The sequence below is a fragment of the Etheostoma spectabile genome, chromosome 4 (genome assembly GCF_008692095.1).
Source record: "Etheostoma spectabile isolate EspeVRDwgs_2016 chromosome 4, UIUC_Espe_1.0, whole genome shotgun sequence".
Classification (NCBI taxonomy): domain Eukaryota; kingdom Metazoa; phylum Chordata; class Actinopteri; order Perciformes; family Percidae; genus Etheostoma; species Etheostoma spectabile.
In genome coordinates, this window is record NC_045736.1 from 8,233,701 (window position 1) to 8,256,447 (window position 22,747).

The window sequence follows — 22,747 nt, forward strand, 5'->3', positions numbered from 1 at the left end:
TACTGTACTCAAGTAGATTTTTCAGACATTTTACTTTACTTACTACTTTACCTACTTTACTATTTATTTTTTGTGGCGACTTTTTACTTTTACTCCTTACATTTTAACACGAATATGAGTACTTTCTGCTCCTCACATTTTACAAAATTGACACGTTACTATAGTTTTGTACAAAAGGTTGTCTATCAGGTGTGATTGTAAGGTTGGACTTGAGTATGGGAAGTGAGGACTTTTGCCATCTCTGGTCCCAACAAATAAACACTCTGCCCGGACCCTAATTTCCAAAATATCAGCTATTAGAGTCCGCACACTGGACAGCTGCCTGACTGCTAATACTGCTAAACCTGCTGGCATGAGCAGGAAGCGGCGATGGCACACACAGGGCTCCTCTACACGTCAATATTATCCTCTCTTTATGCCACTGCTGCAATGTGCCTTTATTTCAGCGAAGACAAAATGTTTTTAAACAGAGCGAGTCCAGTAATCAGGTTATGACGCTGAAAAAGAGACAAGAGAGATTTGGGATGATAATTATCACATCTGTCCCTTAGACTGCCAGAAAAACAGTCACATACACATGAAGTAGAAACATGTATGTGCACATAAAACACAAGGCCAGAGGGTTATACACTCCGTAGAAGCTGGAGAAACACGCAATAACATGCAGTACAGTACACACATAAATATAGGCCTAGGTATGATTTATGAAAGGGTGTGTGTTGTCACCTTGGTCTTCTAAGTATTGACATAGTCTTTTTTTTTTTTTTTTTTACTATTTTCTGACATGATATAGACCAAATGATTCACCAATCAATCAAGAACGTAATCGTCAGAGAACTATCAGTGCTCTACTGTGTAGCTAAAGCAGAACGGTCATCTGTGTTTTGATGCCCACAAGACATAAGAAAATATGTGTGAGGTTGAGGTTACAGGCCTAAAGCGTAAGTGAAATACCAGTAATTATGCAGCCTGTAGATAGATGGATAGGTTTCAATAGAAGCACATCTGTAACGTCAGACACACTGGAGACAGCTGACTGAAAAATATGGCTGATTTTGTGAGCTGGACAGTAAGAGGACACTGTTTAGAGAGATTTTGGTGAGTAAATCAAACTTAGCCTTTGTAGGCCCTTTTATAACATGCAGAAATGGGTGGTGGTCCATGCATGCTCATATAAAGTGTGTGTGTCATGTTTTGCAGAGGGGTCAAATACATATTTCCCTCATTAAAATACAAATCAATTTATAACATTTGTGACATGCGTTTTTCTGGATTTTTTGTTGTTATTCTGTCTCTAACTGTTCAAATAAATCTACCATTAAAATTATAGACTGATCATTTATATGGGCAAAAGTACGAAATCAGCAGGGGATCAAATACTTTTTCCCCTCACTGTATATGATTATGTGATTAATTGATTGATTGTGATGATTATTATGTGGCAACAAATTAAGACAAAGGACGGAAATTGTCTAAAACAGGCAGGTCACAAAAACAAGATATGCTGTATATAAATGAAAATGAACCAGTTGACAGGTCAGTATTTATGCACAGTTGCTGTGTTGTAGGATTTAAATGTTAGTGCTGTTTGACGATAATGGCACCTGGTCATTATTGATACACAAAATGTGGCAGAGAGAGTGCTTTTTCTACAGTAAAATAGATTGATGTAAGTGCAGCCATCACCAGCCTAACTCCATTATCCCACTTCCTGAATCCTGCAGCTATTAGACCTCAATTAGGCTTCTGATAAGCATTGCTGTCAACATCTAACAGCGATATTTGTCTTCACCAGAACATTTTCAGTATTATCACAACCATGTACATAGAGGCTCAGCAGTAGACCTATCCAAAACCAGCTGCCTTTAAAAACAACAAGAAAAAGCAAACAAAATGAGCTGCTGCAGTTGGTCATGCACTCCTCTAAGCGAGGAAAAAAAAGTGAAATATTACAGTGAGTAATAAGAAAATTGGACACAAGGTTATAGAGTGCTAGCTCAGTCTGACTGCATCCAATAATGTCACAAACCATCTCGGCTTCCACTGTGTACGAGTGCCATGTTGTACATGAACAGTGTACAACCTGGAATGTAAACAAAGCATCTCAGAGGAACTACTGAAACAACATAACGTTTGGGGCCGACATTACCTGCATCATCTGTGATTTTCTTGTAATTTCAACCTGAGTAGTTTCTCTTTTTTTCTAACGGGACTCTCTAAATGTCGTGTCTGCCTAGGGATATTATAATTGGATACAAATTGGCTTGAAAACATTTTTGCATTTTAATAAAACCGTGCAGGATGCATCAAGCAAAAGGTTTCCCAAAAATAATTTCATTTTGCCCAGAGAAGGCCCAAAAGGAAAGTCATTTTGTGACTTCTGATAAGTGGCTGTAGTATATAGATTTATTTATATCATAAATATATGAAAAGCCTGAATCAGCATACATAAGCTACTGTACTGTGAGGTACTCCAACATGTGTTTCTTAACCAAAGCCAGCTCCATTAAAAAAGGTTGGCTATAACATGGGCAGCTTTTTGAATTATAGTGCATTCAGAAAGTATTCAGACCCCTTCACTTTTTTACATTTTGTTATGTTGCATAGCAAAAAACTGAAATAACACATTGACAAAAGTATTCAGACTTAAAGTACTTGAAATTTGAAGCTTAGTTATTACATTGTGGATGAAATACAACCAGATGAAAATAAATGTGGCCACATAAAGTGTGAGTAGGTGATTTATAACAGTCATGACATCAGTCCCCTGCCTGTTACATAGCACTACAGCTGCAGACACAGACACTGGACCAAGGTCCTATAGTGGTTCTCAAACTTTTTCAAGTATCAAGGACCCCTAAACTGAAACAAATTATACCAAAGACCCGCATCTGATAGGACTTTGTCCCAGGGTTTTATTACAGAAAGTGAATACAACCCAAGAGCAAAATAGTCATAGCTGTCATTGTGTTACTTTTTTTGTGATCAAATAACTTTTTATTATACAATTAACAAGCAATACACTGAGACATAAGAACACGTCCCAGGACCAAAAAAAACACAGAGAGGAAAGATGGGGAGGGGGGAGACCCAACAAGACACACAAAAACAGACACACAAAAAAAAAAAAAAATAGTCAGAGAGCTGTCATAGTGTTAATTATGGATGAAATTCTAGTGAAAATAAAGTAGTCCCCGGACCCCATTTAAAGAACCCCTGCTATACTACATGCCTAAACATGCTAATGATTAGGGGTGCACGATTGAGAAAATCATGATTCAATATAAATTTTTTGGCTTGATTCAAAAATTATTTTTCTCAATTAAAAAATGATTCACAGTATTACTTTTCCCATGTGACAGTATACACGGCATTACAGAAAGAAATTCTTTTTTTAATAAAAAAAAAATAAAAAATAAAAATAGGATAGGAATCAACAGATTTTGAATCGGTAGAGCTTGACTAGATTCCTGAATGTAAATCGATTTTTTTTGCAAACCACTAATAATATTCTCATATCTGTAACCCCGGGAACACGCCGCATGATGCATCCAACCGTTGCTCTTAGTCCTATCATTAAAGAAGTGTATAAGGGTCATCCTTAAATACATTGATTATACGGCCAAAACATCAGTTTATGTTGTGAAGCTTTTGATTTTTTAACATGCCAAAACTAATTGAATGGGGCTGCCGTGATACAAGGTTGCAAGCTGTGCATCGGAGTGTGAATGTGTGTGAGTGTTTATCTGATGAGCAGGTGGCACCTTGTACGGCAGCCTCGGCCACCGTGTATGAATGTGTGTGAATGGTGAATGTTTCCAGTATGATGTAAAAGCGCTTTGAGTAGTCGTTAAGACAAGAAAAGCGCTATATAAATACAGCACATTTACATGAAATGTTTGGAGGATGGTGTCTTTTTTAACCTCTACAAATAGAGATACATTATAATATAAAATAGATTCAAGAGAAAAAGAAACACTTAACAACAACAACAACAAGTGGCATTATTACTACAGTAATACTGCACATTGTCGTCTAAAGTGCCAGAAAGGTTGTGGGGATCTGGATGAAGTTAAACTTGAAGTCCCATCCAACTGACAAATCTCGCTTATACAAAACTATCCACAAAATAACCTCATATCCTGGCCTGGAAAATATTACTGGGAATGAAGCAAAAAATCTTTTTTTTTCTTCCGAAAGCTCTGATTAGATAACAGAGATCTAATTTCTGTTACATCCAGCGTGAACACAACTCTATTTTGGCATGACTTAAATAATCTACATCCATGATAAACAATAAAGTGGTGTGAATGTAAAAAAACATAATCAGGATGTGTGACAACAGCAGCACTAGATAAACACTGGCCTGTCACTGTTCCCTTCCTCCGCTGGAACACCCAGCTATTCATCTCCATAATATACTGACTGGTGGTGCATACTGGATACAAAGGTATGTACGTACATTAAGAAGTTGGTGTTTTCATGTTCTCATTCACGTGGGAGCCCCTTGTGTGTTCGCGTTTGTGCGCACAGATTCAACATGTAAAGCTACTGTATGTAAACTCTTTCTATATTTACACATGAGTCTGGAAAAGCAATCAGAAGGTGACAGTTGTGTCTTATACTATCGGAGGCAGAAGTCAGACGTATTATACATTTAAAAAAAAAAAAAGAATGATGTGCTGGAAACCAGAGTGAAACAGATGAACATGCAGGCAGCACAAACACACTGGCCACCACCAAAAAAGCCTGATATTTGGTTTCTAGGCAGGCATGCAATAAAAATATATGCATTGGTGCTGAATTGCTTTCTCTATGAGAGAGGTTGGGCGCTGATGCATTAGTTGAGATGAAATAGATTTGAGTTGTGATGTGTGATGCATCTGAAAATGAGAGTGATGTCAAGGAAAGAGCGAGCATGCAAGAGTGACGTTTAAATAGCGAGAGAGATGACTAATTTCACATTTATGAATGTTTCGGTTGCTCTGTTTTGTTTCTTTGAATGCATATTTTATGTTATGTTTTGTCGTTTGATTTTTTTTTTCAGGTCTGGTTGAAATATTTGTTTTTTGTTTTCAATCTTGGGTCTGTCTGAATCAATTTGTATAAACAATGTTTAATAATGCTTATGAAAATCAAATGATCTAATTTTAAGCAAAATACTGCAGTTACTAGGTGGGGTGTGAATGTGCTTACAGGTATAAGGTGTGTGTAAGAAAGTGTGAGAGTGTCTGTGCATGATGATGGCCTCCTTTATCATGTCATACAGCGGTGCACACGGTGACGCATTCAAATGCATCAACACTGAGGCGAATTCAGAATCAATTTCTCTCTTCTGAAAGATTTTTTTTTTTGCTCAATGCTTGAAATGGAAAAAGAACGATCAGACATTATGACAAACAGCAACAAACCACATTTTCTTAGAAGCTCTAACCAACAACAACTGCACACTTTCAATGAGACAGTATCTCTCGGTTAATGCAGTCATTTTCATGTTAGGGAAAATGTAAAATGCATTTTCAGGTTGTAATTTGTTGTTGTATTTTAAATTTCAAATAACATGATTACATTACATTTCATTTAGCTGTTGCTTTTAACATTATGTTTGATCTGAATCCCTTTGTATATACAGTGATGCTCAAACTGCAGTTCTGTCTCTTTTTGTTTGGATTTATTATGTTATACAGTTATGTTTTGTAATTCATGTATGCATGTCTGTTTGTGACAGAACTCCTCTATCACATCCCTGTCTTTCATATATAAGGTAATGCAGACAGACAGACAGACAGACAGACAGACAGACAGACAGACAGACACACACACAGACACAGTAAAGAGCCGGTTCAATCTCAATCCCTGCCTGCTAATAGATCGATGGCTAAAACATGCGGTCTTTAAAAATAAGAGCACTAATTAATACCAAAACAACAAACAAAGCGCTTTTAAAAGCGTTAACTTATTAACACACTGTAATTACCAGATTACCTTTTGGACACATTAACTTACACAGGGGAGAGACAAAATAATGACAAAACCTCACAAATGCCACATTACCTCTGTTATTACAATTATTATAAACACTGGTAAAATGTCAATTAGCTGATTGATTTATCACCTATAAGAGAGGTCCGGCATTAGCACTTTCATATGCAGGTTTAAAAAACAGCTAAAAGAGCTCCATAGTAATAAATCAGGTCGCATGCTGACGAGCATTTACTAGTTAGCACTGAACACAAAGAACAGCTGAAGCTGATGAGTATGTCAGTAGTTTTGCAAATATTTCGTCATAAAATATTGGCCAATTGACCTGATGATGGCACTAGATAAAAAGTCTGGGGATCGTTAAAAACAATACAATTCAATGTGAGGAAAACATGACAGTCTGAACCAGATTTCCGTTAGTTGTTTTGACTGTGCAAAATAATGAATGTAAAAATGGTAGATGTAATAAGCTCAGGCTTCCGGCTATCAGCGTAAACTTGACTTGTTTTGTCAGTCACTACTTAAAAATGAATGACAATGAAGAATTGTTTATTCATTATTTCTTATGTGTGTATTAGAGTGGTATTAGTAAAAAAAACGACCAAAATAAACAAAAACAAACTAAACTAAACTAAAGATATTACAGTCTGGACAGACAGACCAACGCTGCCATCCCTGGCACAACACTAGCATGGCTAAAGATGAAGAAAATCAGCAAATCCCAACATTTGATAAGCTGGAACAAATCATATTTACAGTAGTAGATAAATGAATTAAACAATGAATCGAACCTCAAGTTTGTTGATTATTTTCTGTTGATTGACTAATCGATTGAGAAGTTGTGTAAATTGGTTAAAATACACCCACCTCTGCAGCTGTATTTGCAGTGGTGATTTAGTTACTCCAAAGTTTAAGACTTTTACATGAACAGATCAGGTTATTTTTCATCCAGCAGGTCTCATTAGCAGCATGCAGACTCACACTTAATGACCAGTGGCACTTGAAAATGCACAACTTCTTTACTTTCATCTCACCCATGGCATATGAGTTTTATGATAAAAGGAAAAAGGATCATAGAGAATATATCGTACAAACCCTGACAGGGAAGAGCCAGGGATAAAACGTTTTCTTGCATCACACAGACAGATCCATTGGTACTAAGAGACGCAGAGAAAGAGGGGAGAGAAAGGAAAATAGAGTTGGAGCTGGCGACACAAACCATGAATGTGATCCTTATCTGTCTGTACCACCACCCGATGGGGCTGAGCAAGCACACAAACACAAAAATCTTTAAAAAGCAATCCATTACTTTGAAGGGTCACCATGGTGATTATCTACCACCACAAAAAGTCAGTAATACAACCATGGAGAAATCTCATGCATGTCTTCCTGGGCAGATCCCATAAATTCCCACTCAGGGAGGGGATGGAGCTGGACGAGATGCTTCCCAAAAGATAAAAGATACATAAACAAACAACAGCGCAGGAAAAGAAACCCACCCTTCCTTCCGGTTATCTTACTGTGCCTCGACAATACTTTAAATGAGTATGTTTGATAGTGTGTCAGAGATGGAAACAAATCCCGAGTGAATGAACTTTGACTATACTGTTATATTATTTAGGTCATACATTTCCTGAACTCTGATTACTGATAAGTGGTTATTCACAAACTGTAATGTGTGCTCCGAAGTGAAGCCTGGTTCATGAATATCATGAATACTGATATACTGTTAAAGATTCTAGTTTTCTATGGCTGCTCTTATTAAAACTGTAAATCTACTTTACACTTGAGATTGAGATTTTCTTCTTGTCACTAAAAAAAAGATCTTAAAAGTCACTAGTTTATTATATTCCTGCTTTTACACATCTGTAAAATATACAGTTTCTCCGTGAGACCTTGCACGTAACATGTTTTAGACAAGTCAGGTGTAATGGTATGTCTGCCCTCAGGATAGAACACAGCAAAAACATAACGGAAGTTTGTTGTGGAAAATCACCTTTAAGCAGTCAGAGACAGAAACACACAATGCATTTGATGGAGCAACTATATAACCAAGGAATGCAGTGCCAAATGATATTCCTGGAAAGAGATGACTTACCCTCTTACCGAAGTCGGGAAAATATTTGAACACATTCCCTCAAAATTACAGACGAGTCAGTCACTAGTTATGATCTCATCAAAGCTCACATCTCTTTTCACGATTGGTTCTCCTCCCAAGACACCAACCTATAGGATTACGGCACATAATGCAATTACAGCATTACACCTAGTCTCAAACTATGGTGAATCAATATTATTCTTACTGCTCAACCTAATCTCAAGTGACTTGTCTGTTTGTCTGCTTCCACATCAGCATCATTAACTCAAAGTTCAAAACAAAACAGAAACACACAATGCATTTGATGGAGCAACTATATAACCGAGGAATGCAGTGTCAAATGATATTCCTGGAGAGAGATGACTTACCCTCTTACAGAAGTCAGGAAAATATTTGACCACATTCCCTCAAAATTACAGAAGAGTCAGTCACTAGTTATGATCTCATCAAAGCTCACACATCTCTTTTCACGATTGGTTCTCCTCCCAAGACACCAACCTATAGGATTATGGCACATATTGCAATTGCACTTTAACACCTAATCTCAAACTATGGTGAATCAATATTATACTTACTGCTCAACCTAATCTCAATTGATTTGTCTGTTTGTCTGCTTCCACATCAGCCCCATTAAATCAAAGTTCAAAACATGACCCCTACATGCAATGTCATTTAAATATAGGAAAGGAACCGATGAATAAAGAATTATTCTTTACAAGTTGAAGTGCAATTTTGCAGTAGGCTCTATTTCACACAAACCTTACTATTGTTTTCTTTTTAAACTCAGCCAATTGTTTCACAAGTATTTTTTATCACTTTGAATTTCCAGTTCAGAATTCTTTTAATGATTTCCTCAATATTACTGAACATAGAAACACAGTACTCTCCAAGACAATACATCAACCCTATAGGTTTATGTTATGGCCACCAGTTTTAATTATTTTAACTTTCTTTTAGTTCAATAAGGCAGATGGCTCTAAATTCTACACTACCCATGAACCTAGGTTGGCATTGCTATGGAGAAGAGACTAAAATCTGGGTCAAGTTAACCTCTCACTTCTTTTTTGTAGGCTACACAATTATTAAACATTCATTACAAAGGGTTAAGGTTTTTTTTTATCAATATACTGTTACACAGTTATTGCCTTGTAATCGGGATTCTTCAATTGAACAAAAAGTTTAGATAAAGCTTCCAACAAATGATCACCACTGCACCTAAAGTGTAAACCAATATGAGAGCTGCACTACATCATCTGTGGTTATGGATCAGCATCACAACAACAACGACAACAAAGAATATCTATTAATGTGACTGTGATGTTGTCTTTTATGTGTATTGACAGTGAAGGGCCATATTATTCAGATTATCTCAACACAGCTGCACAGAAAGTTGAGTTTCACCAGTAAACGAAATAAATTGAATCAATGTGAGAAGCCTTCAGAGATTGAATGTTAAATAATTGTCCTTTTCAAAAAGCCTGCTTTGGGCTGTCATCCATCACACCACATAGAGAGTTCTCATAAATCATATCAGCTCATATTGGGAAATTGAGTCCTTTATACAAACCTTCAATCTTTGTACCTACACAGATAATAATCGTTCAGAGTTCATTTTAAGGATTTTTAAGTTTGTTTGAGCCTAGAGGCAAATAATTGATGAGGGAGCCTCATATCACAGCATTTTGCATGCACAGATGTTGAGAATTTTAACACGGTACATAACACTTGCATGTCTCTTGTCGTGGAAAAGAACCCCATTTGTTAGTGAGTGTACAGTTAATATCATGGATGTTCTTATTGTCAGGGTTTAGCTCAGGATGCTGACTCATTCCCCTGTAGGCTCGTATTTCACAGCCAGTGATCACTGAAAAGGGAGAACGACCGGTAAGTGAGGATTAAGTAAAGGTTGTGATGTAAGGGCGGCTGTGACGCAGTTAGTCCAAGTGGAGAATTGATTTTCTCTCCAAAGTATCTCTCTTTGCTGCATTGAAGAGCCACATATTTGTTGTACAGCAATAACATCTGCCACAGAATCCCTTACATCTCATCTCATGTCAATTGTGGTTTATTATCCCTCTGAAACAGAGATAAGATCATAATGCACTGGAGGCAACACTGATGTGTATTTTGTACACTATAAATGCTCCGTGACTTTGTTCAATTAAATGCTGAACTGAATTTTGAATTCTCCTCACTTTAATGAAAGAGGATAAAGGCATTTTTGGAGGAAGTTTTGGAAAAAGCATTTTTTTATGGCATCATTGAGCTAACTCAGAGCAAGTGGAAAGACACCCTGTCAATATTTGTGGTAAGCTTCAAACCAGCATTTATTATCAACCGGTAGCAATTTAAGTCTTCTGTCTTCTACATTCAACATTTGGACCCTTCATGTTCCTCTTAATTGTCACTTATGACTCTCTGTGTTTGGGGCGTTTAAAAGTGTCAGCAAAGAGCCCTCGGGCCCCAAGTGGGTGTGCAGGGTGTTCAGCCTGTTCTAGTTCCCATTACCGCCGTTTTGTCAAGAGACTTGGCGTCTGATGCCAACGCACCTTAATCTTCTAACAAATCAAAACAAACCCTAACTAAAATGTTCCATTATACTACTTTCCCTCAAGATAGGAGAAAGAGGATTTTCTGGAAGCTTTTAACCCCAATACAATACATGCAGAGAAGTATTCTTAGATGCTAACCGTGTTTGTTAAGAAACTTAATTAAATGACGTTTGTGAACACTCACTCAGAAGGAAAAACATTCAAAGATTTTTAATCATGAGACTCCAAGTCAGAAGAAACATGATTATATGCTTTTCTGAAGTAGGTCTGAACATTTTAAATTGGCTTAAACATTAAACCTATGTACAGTACTTACGTTTAGTTTAATGATATTTTACAGAATTTAAGTTTGATGATTTACAGCGTGATTACACCATTAAAATTATTTTAGCATTTTGATACACAAAATGATCTAGGGGCACCTCTGTTCTTTAAATGTCTCATTCTGGTTGCAATACTGATGTAACTGACAGAAATATTGCTACTATTCATTTCTGTAATTTTAAGGTTTTGCCATGACCCCCATTTAAACTATTCACTGATTCACTGCCAAAGGTAAAAAGCTGATCATGTAGGACACATATCAGTGTGCATCAGTTCCCACAAAATAGATACTTTACTGTTCAGACAGTCAAATGGCCCGAAACATAACAAACAGTGCAGCAGTTTGCAGAAAATAACATAATTACGTTCAAAACACTCTTTAGGCAAGATAGCCTTCTCTGCCTTTCTGTTGGCTATGCAGAAAGTAGGCCACTTGGCACGTCCATAAGTAGCAGCTAAATGACATTGGTTTTAGTAGGACGTTAGGAGAGAAGATCACTGATATAATTAGCATTCCGCTGTGTGTTATAATTATCCTCCACATGATGAGCTATTAAGGGGATTTAATTGTATGTTACACTGCTTTAACAGATGTAGTTAGATGGCACAGTAGGAAAGGCAATTGGAAGACACAACAAACTGTGGATTGGAATGCAGCAGAGGAAACGTACTCCAATGATCTCATGTGTAAATTTAAAAAGATGACTGGAACTTGCTCTCAAAGCAAGACAGAGTTAAAGCATTCTTATTAATGTAATTAACAGACAAATCTGACATTGTGGACACATTATCACATCCCAGATGTTGTTTTGTGGTCCACAAACCTTAGTTGGCACTATCAAGAAATATGAATAAATAAAGCTCATATAAAGACAAACACTTGATCAGACTAACACCAAGTCCATTAACTTGTCAAAAATAATGAGCCAACACTGTATAGGTTCCTTTTAAGCTCTAAGGCAGAGCTGTTAATCTATATTCAAACTAATTAGGGTCAAAGATCACAATGAACACATTCATAAATAGCTGTTTTTTCTAATGTATTCCTCTATTCTCGACAGTAATACAGAGATACATTGTGATTGCATGTATGTACAAAGGCTAAAAGTCTACAGCCACACGTGTTTTTCTTCGAGCTATCGTCTAACATGCTAACATGCTCACACTGACGATGCTAACATATTGTTTGGCAAACCAACATTGCCATCCCTAATATGCCGTTAGTGTGGCTTAAAAAAATATACAAAACAGAATAAAGAAGACCAATGTTTACTGAGCATTAATTGCAGCGGACCTGATATGAGACGCTGACACCAGGAACCAATCCAGACTTCATAATCAGTCATATCAGTGCAGAGTCACATCACATCAGATAGATAAACAGATGGAGGGAGGCGAAACCTGTTAAAAAAACTCCATTTTACCAAACATTTCAATTAAAACTTATCACTTCTCTAGCAATCTTCCAAACCTGAGGCCAAGCTGCCCCAAAACATTAGCTCTTATAATTAAGTTCCAACTGCTTCTTGCAGGTTTTATACACAGGATTTTTTGACATAATTAACTTTATGCCCAATAAGTACACTAAAACAATTCAGAATTAGTTTTCAAGTCATGCAAACAAGCGTCTGATATACAGGTGTAAAAAAAGAACAATCAGTATTGCTGGTCTCAGCAATGCTCTCAGCTCAGTTTTTTACCCTAGTTCATATACTGAATATTTGATTTTTATGTGAAATGAAACAGAATTTGGGTGTTTTTGAATTTTTGAAAAAATCGCAGACCTGCTTGGAAAAAAGAGTAAGTCAAAAAAGTTAAATACAATCATACTAATTGTTTTCAATGTTTTGTACCTTGTGCTAATTTAACCATTGCTAAATGAAACAGACTTTGGGTGTTTTTTGACAGTTTTTGAAATAAAAATAAATAAATAAAAAAGAGGAACTCAAAATGTGTTTTACCCTTGTTCATGCATTGCATACTGTATGTGTAGATGTGAAATGAAATAGAATTTAGTTTTTTGATTGTTTTTGAATTATGCAGCAGTGCTCTATCCAATTAGCTCCAGTATGCTTAATAAAAGGAATTATGATAGCAGACTTTTACTGATTATAGTGAAAGAGGAGAAATGAATAGTAAGACAAACTGCCTGTGAGATAAAGGCATTGTGTCACTGGAGGCAGCGTCAGTTGGGGCTGAAGACCGCAAGTTTTAAAAAATAAAGAAAATCTGGGGGTGTGGAGTTAGAAAGAAGTGACCCTACCAGGCTCTTATCTCTGCTCAAGGCTACATTACTGTCGATGTTGAATGTTGCATTGTGGCGGAAGGTTTTGACAAAGGAAAAGAATGCATAGAAAAAAAAAAAGATCATATCTCTGGTTCTTCTGCACAAATTTTGATCTTTTCTTTTACCTGTTATTGTTTGGACATGTTATAAAAGTGCAAGGCTAAACCGATGGAGTCCTTTAGAGTGTCTTTAGATGCATTTACTTTAAAAGCCACTAGATGTTGGTTCCATAAATCAAAGAAAAACAAAACCAAACAATTGTCAAATGATTTTTTTCACTACTTCTCATGTGTCTGGGTGGAATTTTGACTTTAGGGGGTTCAGAGGCTTAAAAATGTAGAGGTGTATTTTTGGCCTGTTGTGTGCCTTGATTGACAGCTCTTCAGGCTATAACCAGCTGCAGCGCTTGCCATTTGTTCATCCCAGCTCAGCTTGACTTCACTGCCCCCATTTTGATTTCATGGCTCCAGTAATAACTGATATAAATGGCAGAGAGTAGGATTGAGGTTATTATGGGTATTTTATCAAATCTGAATCAAGTACATAATCTGCTTTCTGACCCTGAGGTCTTTTAAATCCCTTATTAAATCTATGTACAGTGGTTTTGGTTTTCAAGATGTATATGTGAAAAAAAGTAATACATGTTTTCATTCATCACTATCATATTTGTCAAATATACACTTAACTAATGGTTCTGAAAGCTGTAATTTTGGTGCTTTTGAATCAGCGCCTTAAATTCATCTGCCCAGGCCACAGGTCTTTCCACACATACATAACAAAGGTCACTCACTGGGCCTCTACTGGTTTAACAATATCAATCTAAGTGTTGTTAATGAAACACGTTTTTCCGGTTTGGTTTGCTGAGACCTAATCCTCGTTGGATAATCCAGAATCCTATTGCAGGATTTACTGTGTTTTGGAGGGCTTTTCATTTACAATGGGGGGGAGGTAGGTGGGCAGGTGGAGAGACATTGGAAGATGTTGAGGTGGGGGACCAGCAGGTTTCTGAACACTACAGGCAACCAGGGGGTGAGCAGCAGTGGATCAAGCCCGATTGTTATTTCAACGCCGTCGGCAGACTAGCATACAGGCACGCGGGCTTCAAACACTGTCACTAATAAGGCCGTAGTGGACGTGTGAGTTGTTCCCCTGTCTGCATAATAAAGTGAGACTGAGCATTTGCTAGTGTGAACTTCATGGGATAAAAGACGGACCCTGATTCATACGGTCGTTGGAGTCCATTTTTTTTAAACAAAATGTCGGAGATAAAGTATATGTTTCTTTGTTTGCTTGCTTGTTTTTTTGAGAAATAAATCGTAATAAAGTCAGAAACATTGCACGCACAATGGACTTCTTTTGCCTGCATCATTAATTCATTTGTATTTATTATACAGGAATGTTAGAAAAAGTAACATTACATTACAATGTAAAAACGGGCCTGACTCAGTTTTAACACTGGTTTTCAGCAGGTTCCTGTTCTGCAGAAACATAAAACATGGTACAGCACGTCAGGACAGACATTACTACAAGACATAAATATGGAAAGATAAAATTTAAGACAACAATACAGTTACATAAGGACAAAGACATTTATACAAGACATCAGCTGGGCCAGAGAGATACGGACAGTGCAAACAAGGCTTGGACAATACATGAACAAATGAATTAATGCGTGTAATGAGTAATGAGTGTAACTGTTAAGAAGGAGCTGTATGTATGCCTTTTTGAAATATGTGATGGATGATAGTGTTCTGATGTGATCCGGAATGTCATTCCAAATCTTGGTATATGTATAAAAAAGATTTCTGACCAAAGTTGTTTTTGTATGGGGGAACTGGAATAAGTGCCTGTGAAACCGACCTAGTGAGGCGACCTGGTCTCACGTGTGTCGGAAAAAACGCAGTAAGTGCTGGTAAAGTGGTATTTTGAATCTGAAAATATTCAAACTAGGGTAGGATGCCAGACTCAAGTCCACTTTTTGATTTTTTTATTGGTCTTGTGTCTTTGTTTGCTTCGGAACTGTCTTGGCTCGGCTATTGAGAACTGGTCAAGTTGTTCTCGGCTACTGACTCAGGATCAGTTGTACAGAACAATGCCTATATTCTATGATTTTGATGTTAGAAGCTCAATATAATCAATATATCATTTCTAAATTAGACTATACTAGCATTGGAAAGACACTATTGCCTATTATAGTCTTGAAAGGGGACTTGATTTGCTCTGGACTCGTTGACTTGGTCTCTCCCAACTGCTTTAGGACTTGGTTTTGACTTGGACTTGACTCGATTAAGGTTGGTCTCGCCTACAGCCCTGCCACAAGCCCATGGTGCGTCAGTGGCCCTTTGATTCAGCGTTTGATTTTACTGACAAATGGCCAATACAAATAGTATTATTTCAACACACACAGCACTTGAAATACTCTTTCCCATAACAGTTTTTTTTGGACACTCCAAAAAAGTATTAGTAATCATCCTCAAATGATTCACACTCCCTTTTAAAATCTGACATCCATGTAACTTACTACTTACTTTTCACGTCAGCTGTAATAAAGAAACCTCTGTATCCGTGAAGTGGTCAATGTGTGATGCTATCTTCCACATGTGCACAATGATTATCTGAAATCTCACCACTGAGTGCTCTTTCCAATTTTCTTTTATGTTTAGTTAATGGAGAGTTTATCATGTAAATTCAATCTTTGATATAAAATTATTCTCATAGAACTTTCCTAACATCCGTTTGGATCACAGCATTTACTTCCACCCATTTTACTTGAAGGCAAGTTTACCCAGCAGACAGCCGACGGTCTCCCACATACTATGCCGTGCAGCAGCAGCAATGATGATGCACAATTTGGCCTTTTTCGGCTGAGTAACTTGTGGCCAGGTCTGCCTGGGCCTCTCCATGTCTGCCTCAGTTACCATGGAAATAGGAGTTAACTTGAGAGTTGGGGCTCTCCCAGTAGATTTGACTGATGTGGAAGAGGGGAGAAAAGGGAGGAGATATCACAGAGGTTGTTGGCAGACCACTGCTTAGTGTGGCACAGTTCACTAAAGACCACAGTGCATAATATTAATAACAATAATAGTCTAAGTCTTGTCCTCTAAGTGAGCAGTTTGAAAAGAGGGTAATGAACCTGAAATACACGCAGATGAAAAGAATGAAATGAGGGCTGTACTGAAACTAGAGAACAGAGATAGTCAGTAAAGCTCAATAAATGACTCTTTGTTGTTGTGTGACAGTTACACGGCCAAGAAATGTGTTCAATTATGAAGCTAAATAAGCCAAGATTCTGATGTCCTGAAGTCCACAGTCCAGTGCATTCTGCTCTTTCAACCCCTGACACAATATCACAAACATTTACACTCCACACAATATTGTACATACAGTACATACTTCAATCAATCACACTGCTTACACTTTTGCATTTTTACTTTTTAATTATTTTTAATCCCAAATGAATGAATGAATGAATCAACAAGGATGAATCAGCCCCCTCTGCACAGGCTGAGGCATGCAAACTAACGTGGTGAGGAGACAGCAGTGCCAGTGTGTGCCAGGCAGGAAAGTAAAGCCCGTAGACAGTCAGAGCAAGAGAGGGAGGGGAAAGACACTGGCAGAGAGGAGAGAAAAAGGGTTGCCTCAAAACTGCCCTAATGACAGGAAATAAAAGACAGAAGAATGTCAATAGAAACAGCACCAATGATAAGGTTGACAGCCAGAGAAAAACACAGATTCTAAAATCCACTGATGCCAGGAGAATAAGACTAGTCCTCCTAATTACAGAAGCTTTCAACAGATACTACCCACACAAGGATACGTTTTATCTGTGGTTGTCAGTCCTGTCATTGCCGCGGCCCTGCTCGGGGCATGAAGTGCCAAATCCCACTTAAGTAATCAACTGCTTGAAAATGTAATATCAAATCAATGCTGATGGCACAAGAGGAAAAAACAAAAATGCAAAGAGCTTGTGGTGAAGGAGAGTTCAGCAGCTTCATTTTGTCACCAGGAAAGATGCAGGGGTAGTAAAAATTGTTACACTGATCATCAGTCTCATGATTGAATGAATAAAGCATCCAGAAAAGCCATATGGTAGGTTGTGATGTCAGTACATTAACTGCAGAATTTCTGCTTGTAGATTTCAATTGAGATTTGAGTCTTGGATCTCAGTGCATATCTGAGCTCACAGCACAGAAAATAGTTTAAAAGCCTCTGTGTCTCTGTAGTATATATATCTTTATTATTAAAATCATATGGTTAGTGGTCATATGCAAGTATCGCGGTGGTATAATCTAGGGCAGCAACTAACTTTTTTTATTGATTAATCTGCACTAAATTTTTGCAATTTAGTCTATAAAATATCAGAAAACAGTAAGCCAATATGACATGTATGCTAGCTTTGTTCAACCAATAATGCAAAGATATTGAGGTACTATCATAAAAGACTAAGAAAACATTCATTCAGGATGCTGGGCCCAATAAATCGTAGGCATTTTTGTTTAATTACATCAATCAACTAATTGATTAATCAACTAATTGTTTCAGCTACGTTTCACAAGACAGAAATCACAAAAAACATAGTTTAACATCACAGTTTAACAAAGTGCACCATCTCAAACTGTGACATCTGTAAAATAAGATATGATACACTATAAAAGCTGAGCTCAACACACTGCAAATGCAAATAGACAGAAAAAATGCACATGGAAGAAAAAAAAGTTGCATGAAACAAAATGGAATTTTAGGGTTAGGGTTCCTCAAAATTACAAAAGTTTTTTTATAACTACTTTCTGTTGAATTCTGAGAAACCTCCAACATTTCTGTAGTTGGTTGTGTTGTCTGTACATTTCTGTAGTTGCGTTTTCTCACCTTATTCACCAGCATTTCTTTCTAAATGCTGTGCTTGTTTTGTCTTTAGCTGCAGTGCATTGACAGAGCTATAATTATTCATTTGTAGAGATCCTCACACACACACCTGTATCCTAACACACTGCTCCATCTGGTTGTGACGCATGATGCACGACAGAGACTGGCCAGCTTGCACTACAGTTGTCAAAGGTCGGAGGTCACATCAGCTTAGCTGAGCATGTGAGTAAACAACCTCCCGATACGAATGGCTAGTTAGGGCTGAGCACAAACATCTACTGGTAAAGGTGCTTTAGAAATCGCTGGCTTTTTAAAAGGCCTTGGGCATAACCAAGGTTTATATTGATCATATTTGTGTTTAGATACACAGTTTTAATAGGTCAAGGTTTGATCACATACTAATCAAGCAATAATTCTCAGAAGATTTGTATGGCCTTATAATCAATATGAATTAAATAGAAGAAAAGGAAAAGAGGAAAAGGACAAGTAGATATAGTTTACATTAGGTTCTGGATGATAGAAACAAGCCATTGAATCACTTGTCTAATAATCAGAACAAATGTTTTAGAGTATTTGAAGATATTTGAAAGAAATGGTGCATAACATGCTTCAGGCGGCTTTTATTATCTGTTAAATCTGGTTAAAAGTCCATCCTTTTATGTCTGCTGGTCAAGTTTACCAATTCCCTTTTATCTTGGTCAGACATTATCATTGTAATACTACACAGAGAGCGGTAATACTGATCTTGTTGCAGAACAAACTACACCATCACATTTACAACCAATGTGTTTATGAATAAATTGTTTACAAGAGCACAAAATTCCTCATAGATCCATAGACTTTTAATTTCACTCTCAATCTGCCCCATATTAAAGCATGTAACTTTAAAATGTTGGATACACAATTTTCCTCTGGGGAGCATACACCCCCGAGGGGCAAAAAAAAATAAGGCTATTTTTTCATATTGCAGTACGAAATATATATGGCTATGTTAGTTTTTTCCAGTATCGTGCAGCTCTACCTCCTATATAGAAAAAGCAGGAGTCAGAATGAACTGATGAGTGTGACAGAGAGAGCGGACATCACTACCAAAGGTAATAATTTTCTTGACATTCAGTTGTATCTAGAGTGATGTCCTTTTTGACTGTGTTGCACTCATCTTCTTTTCTTTTTAATGCCACTTGGTTGCTGCTACATGCCTGGGAGCAGCTTAGCCTATCTAGGGCCTCTGAGGAAAAAGCCTCACCACTCTAATAAGACAGCACAAGAAGACGAAAGCTCCTCCGAGGCCTAATTTGCACACAAACTAGAAAGTGAAAAAAAAAAAAAAAGATAAAACTACTTGCGAATTCTGCTCCTGAGAGGCGATACTCTCTGCTGGAGTATTTTTCCTTCCTGAAAGTTAAGAGTAATTTCTCCACTGTATTTACATGGTGATGATATGGCAGAAAAAAAGGCGGTGAACCAAAAGTAAGCCACATGGCTAAAAATGGAACATGGGTTTTAAGCGTGGCTTCTCGAACATCAAGTTATAAATTATGATTTTAAGTTGGGGATAAGTGGTAATTAGTGAGCTGGGTGTTGCCATGAGAGTGAGTGAATAAATAGAGTCCAGCGGTGGGAAACACACAAAGCTGTAAAACACAGACTGGCTGACTTTGTCATTGTTGTCAGTCACATTATCACATTTTTTTGCTAATTCAAGATCTCAACCACAAATGATTTCTTAGTAAATAAGACTAGATTCACAGATCTGTAGCTCTCCAAAGTCTGTTTCAGGTTTAGGAGTTAAACAAAAAAGATTTGTTTTGCACCGATGCCCTCGCATTTTACACTTGTCACAATACATTTATAATAATTTAGGTTGAACTTGCAAAATAAACAACTGTTATGCGTATAAGAAATAGCAGACTAAAAATGACAAAAAATTGATTGTGTTTAACCTAACACAACCTGACCATTTGTAGGCAGGATAGACTAGGATTGGTTGTTAAATATGTATGAACATTGCACAATATAGCTAGTTTAGTTTAGCTATTTTTTACAAGAAATACAAGTATAACTACTATAGAACTTACATTAAAATTTAAGGAACCATGAAAACGTATAAGCACAAACTTTTACTCCATGTAGTAATACTTTCATCTAGAAATTTAACTGTATAAAATAAAAATACAAGCAGTGTGAAGCCATTTTAGGCACCAGTTTACGCAATCAGAAATTCTTGTCAGATGAAGATGAAGGATCAAGAGAACCTTGGGTTCAGTGCCTTGCTCAAGGACACTTAAAAAAAAAAACTGGGATTTCTATACAACCTTTTCAGCCATGCCGCTTTTCACCCGCCTGCAATCAGCTAATCAGTGGGATGATTTGATTCAACACATGTTGAATCGTACATACCAGTTGGGCCTGATAGGTGTGCCTTGTCAGGGTTAATTAGTGGAATTTCTTGCCTTATTAATGGGGTTGGGACCATCAGTTGTGTTGTGCAGAAGTCAGGTCGATACAGTGTCGACAGCCCTATTGGACAACTGTTAGAATTCATATTATGGCAAAAACCAATCAGCTAAGTAAAGAGAAACGAGTGGCCATCATTACTTTAAGAAATGACGGTCAGTCAGTCCGGAAAATTGCAAAAACTTTGAATGTGTCCCCAAGTGCAGTCGCAAAAACCATCAAGCACTACAACAAAACTGTCTCACATGAGGACCGCCCCAGGAAAGGAAGACCAAGAGTACTCACTTGACCTGATGGTGTTGTCTTAATTATTAATACTGAGCAGCTTTGCAAGTCAATCTGGATACAAATATAACATGATGTAAACACTGTTATGGTTTTGGTGTTTTGTCCTAATTTGGTAGTCTGTTTTTCTGTTCTGTATTTGGCTCCAGTTCCTGTTTTATTTTGACAGTCTAGTTTTCTGTCTTATCGTGTCTTGTATTACTTCCTGTCTTTTGGATTTCCCGCTTTTGTGATTGCCTTATGTTTTTTTTTACCTGTTTCCCATCTCTTCACCGTCACCTGCCTCTTGTTTCCCTGTGTATGTAGTCTCTGTGTTCCCCTTGTCTGTTGACAGGTCATTGCACTGTTTTCAGTTTGGATTGTGTGTGTCTGTTTAGTGTGTTCTGCATTAAGTCTACTGTTTTGTCTGAGTTTAGTTTTTAGATCCTGTTCTGTGGTTCTGGAATTAGTTTGTGCCTGTAGCTTTCTTGACTCAGTTTGGTATGTACTTCGTGTTCTTTTCCTGTAATAAATCCTCTAGCAAGAATACTTCCGTCTGCTCTTTGTATTTGGGTCCACCATTCCCCGCATGTATGTAACAAACATAAATGTCAATTTTGTAATTTGCTTTAATTGTTTTTCATGTGCCTTGCATGTTTTTTAGAATTCGTAGAATCCAACATGAGTTGTTTGACAACTTCATCAGATAACACTGCAGTGTTAAGAAGAAATGTCAGGTCAGTTCATACTGTGTGTGTGTGTGTGTGTGTGTGTGTGTGTGTGTGTGTATTGATTGTCCTTTCTGACCCTGATGGCTGTTCCTCTGCAGGATAGCTACTCTCTGAAAAGGAGAAAACCTATCAGTCTCAATAGCCAGAGAGCTGCACAGAGAGACACTGAGGTGCTTCACAATAATTCACAGCTATCAAACCTCATCACAGTGAGGGGGCAGAGAGTTCAGGACGGTGGCAGCCAGAGGGCAAAGAAATGGGCTCAGACTCAGGATGGATCCATTCCCATCAAATCCTCTCCTGCCTACTGTTCCCTCCTTCCTTATCCCCTCAGATCAAAGCCTCTTCTTTTATTTTAAACTAATGACATCTTAAATATTAACACAAACACTTTCTCAGCTTTTCCATTTTCTATCTCACGACCACAACACATCTGCAGCTTGAGTACACATTGTGTCCTCTGCTGCTTTTACTATATCTGCATCTCATCACGGCCTGGTGAGTCTGCTCCCACAGCTTCCACTGAGGAGGTTATAATGACAGGGACGTTGTAATTCAGAGAGGAAACGGAACACACACACACAGATGCACACACAAACGCACATACCATCTGAACGCAAGCATGTAAATACAGTATGCACACCTGTTTTCTTCACACCTCCTACTTTCAATAACACACATTACTGTTTAAAGTGCCAATATTATGCTCATTTTCAGGTTCATAACTGTATTTTGAGGTTGTACCAGAATAGGCTTACATGGTTTCATTTTCAAAAAAACATTTTTGTTGTACTGCACATTGCTGCTGCTCCTCTTTTCACCCGGTGTGTTTGAGTCTCTGTTTTAGCTACAGAGTGAGACAATCCCACTTTTATATTATCTTTGATGGGAGTCGTCCATGTGCAGTAGCTAGGTAATGATAACATCAGTTAGCTAACTATTTTTCCTACTTTAGTCAGTGCAAGGAAGGATTAGCTGGGAGACTCTTTCTAAACATTATTTTTTATAATTTATAATTTGTACTGTTTGTTGATCCCCAGCAATAACAAGGACGCACTTGTGGAATACCTGCAGAACAGGAACATGTGAGTAGTTCTTTTGTAGATTATGGTGAACTAGTGTGTGTGTGTGTGTGTGTGTGTGTGTTGTAGCAGTGTTTTAGCATTGAGAACGAGCTAGCATGCTACGG

General features: G+C 37.5%; 1 protein-coding gene across 3 annotated transcripts in view; it reads right to left on the reverse strand.

Annotated features, from left to right (window-relative positions):
- ppp1r16b (protein phosphatase 1, regulatory subunit 16B) overlaps nt 1-22,747 on the reverse strand; it is a 79,786-nt gene that overhangs the window by 25,241 nt on the left and 31,798 nt on the right. The gene's annotated exons all lie outside the window — the stretch shown is intronic.